We start from the raw sequence: 2,905 nt of genomic DNA, 5'->3' as shown, positions 1-2,905 counted from the left end.
TAGGATTCTCAATCTTGAAACTCAGCTTTAGGTTAATAGAGACGCAAGAGAGTGACCGCCTCCACTCAGACCTTTCCTCAACAGCTCTTTGAGCTCAGCTTGGTGTGTGAGGGCAAGTGAAGAGACTATCAGGTTAAGCTCTTTTACATCCAGACGACATCTCGCAAACATTAGTTAGTGCTGCGAGATTCGAGTCTGTGAAATGAGATTCTGCAACAGCCCAGCCTACTCCCAGCCTCTTGTTTGTTCAGAAGCTGGTTTCGCTGGATCGATTGGGAGAAAATGTGGTTGCTCCAGAACAGCAGCCATGTTCTTCCAGCGCCAACGCTGTCAGTCAACACTGACACTGTGTTGACAGGCGATTGATGGTCCCAACGGAGTGGAGGGTTCAACATGTGAACAACTCGCACCCGAGCCGTCCGATCATTCAGCTCAATGATTCAAACTGCTCTGAAAAATGTGACTTTCATAAACAAGTTGTGAAACATTAAGAACTGTTGGCAATGCGCACATCACAGTTTAAACTTGGATGGCGTTTGCCTGAGTAGAACCTCAAGAGAGAGAGAGAGAGAGAGAGAGAGCACAGGGGAAGCCAGTTAGAGCTTCTTAACAATACCTTAGTGTTTGTCAGTGAACTTCACACATGGTCACTGTCACCTGTCTTTGCGTGTGTCTCTCTTATCTGCTTTAACTCATATTACTTTTCACCACCATGCTTTTTTGCCCTTCGCATCTGCTTGAGACTGCTCGTAACCCGATTAAAACGGCAAAAAACGGCTTCTTGGACACATTTGATGAACTTAAAACCTCAAGCGAGCCTTAGACCCTCTGAATGGGTCTGAATGGCTGACCCTGAAGCTCACATATGAAGGAAAACAGAAAAAGAAAAAAAAGTTCAACGGAAAATTGTTGTACTTATATCCTCTTCCTCTCACTATAACTTCACAATATATATATATATATATTATTAATGATATTGATATTTAATAGTTTTGTATGTTTCGCACTTACGGTGCATATTTCTATTTATGAAAATTGTACGAGTCTTTAAGGCACTTTCAAAAACAATGGCCACATTTAGACTACAGGTAGTCAGTTTTCATCCTTGTTCAGCCACTGTTGTTTTGTACCTCATCAACTCCTATTGCATGTCTTTATGATGACCTTTTTTATCTCCTCAAGCTCCATTTCATTCTTCCCATTGGCAGGAGTGTATGCAGATCCGCCTCTCTTGCATTTACGCCAGATCAGTCGAGCCACGACGACGACGACGACGACGACGACGGCGACGACGGCGACGACTCCGATCACCAGAATAGAAAATCTGGGCTCGGTCAGATAACAACTCTTCGTGATGCAGACCAATGTAGAGTTCACTGAAAGGAGACAGGAGTCATTACATATCGTATAGGATTTCAAAAGCATTGTCGATGAGTTATTAGCCATGTTAGCAACGTGGCTCTCTCTGGATGACCACTTTGGTCTCGACGGAAATATCTCAACATCTATTTGGATGTATGAATTGTGATTAAATTTGTGTTTGTCCCCTTAATGTCGCAGCTCTGGAGCTCATTGTAACCGTGTTATATACTGCTGGGTAGCTCGGGCATTTCTTCCCTGTGATCAGTGAAGTCTTATCTTGTGAAAATACCAAAACATTTATTTGTTGATTTATATTCTGTATTATTAACCTGAATCTGCAAATGACTTCAAGTTATCAGATAAATGCTGTGGTGTAAAAGGTTAAACATGTGTGTTCACATTTGGTGTTAACTAGCCGTTAATCTATTTGTTATAGTTCACAATGGGACAAAAGTCAAGGAAAACAAACTAATCTTTTTGTATTCTCTGTTACTGCTCTTCCTCTTTCTATTTACTTTCTATCTGATGGTTGAACCACAAACTGAACAACTCTTAAAGACACAGGTCTCTTCATTGAGCGTCCTGTTTTTATATAATCTAAATTTAGCTACAGTAAATGTGAGCTATTGTGCGATGCTTTTTCCCCCGCTGTTTGATGTTCAGTGTGTCTTAGAGCAAGCAGCAAAGAGCACACCCTCTTTTTTTTACTCTGCTTGAGCTTTCTACTAATTTCCATAATCGGATTATCCTTGTGATCCAAGATACGGCTGCAGTTGACTAGAGGACAGAAAAGACAACAGTAAATGTCTTTTTTTCGAACCTCCCACATCATGAGCAGCACAAGTCTGTGACAGATAACATACACTTACTTTTGCAGGTGGCTTCCTCCCTGACCTAAAGGAGGAAGGAGTTACACATAAATCAGTGAGAGTGAGTGAATAGTGCAATAGTTCAATTTTTACAATGATTTAAAAATGTATTCTAACACAAAGATATGCAGGTGTAATAATCAGCTCCACTTTATTGGTTAAATAAATGTAAAGATGTTTTCAGGATTATTTTTAATTTTTTAGAATAAACATGCCTGGACATGTGTCAGCCTGGTTTGGATCGTAGGAAGAACATGTACAGTGTGGTCCTTGTTACAGTGGTCAAAATGCAAGATAACTATTGTATTGCTGCTTCTATTTGATAATAGTAACCTGAATATGTTTGGGGTTTGGACTGTTGGTGTAACAAAACAAGCAATTTCAATATTTTATCTTGCCTGGATTCTGGGATATTCAAATGTTTTTTTCTTTATTTATGGTACTTACTAAAGATTTTTTTTTTAAAGATGAATCGCTCATAAAAAAACACAATAGATAATACAGAACAACACTTTTGTTTCTGCCAAAATACCCTGCTAAATTTATGACACTGTGTTCCCTGATACTTCTCAGATGTTAGCGTGCCAACACGCCAGTCACATCCCAGCACCAAACACACTGAACTCTGAACCCCTTGTGGAATCCCTGTATTTCCACATTCGAACATTTCATAT

General features: G+C 39.9%; 1 pseudogene; it reads right to left on the bottom strand.

Annotated features, from left to right (window-relative positions):
• LOC130194145 (interferon-induced protein with tetratricopeptide repeats 1-like) overlaps nucleotides 1–160 on the bottom strand; it is a 3,919-nt pseudogene extending 3,759 nt beyond the window's left edge.
• Between the last annotated feature and the right edge of the window lie 2,745 nt (nucleotides 161–2,905).

This window comes from Pseudoliparis swirei, chromosome 5, assembly GCF_029220125.1.
Source record: "Pseudoliparis swirei isolate HS2019 ecotype Mariana Trench chromosome 5, NWPU_hadal_v1, whole genome shotgun sequence".
Taxonomy (NCBI): Eukaryota; Metazoa; Chordata; class Actinopteri; order Perciformes; family Liparidae; genus Pseudoliparis; species Pseudoliparis swirei.
Note: the sequence above shows the minus strand (reverse complement) of the source record. Positions and strands in the feature narration are given on the sequence as shown.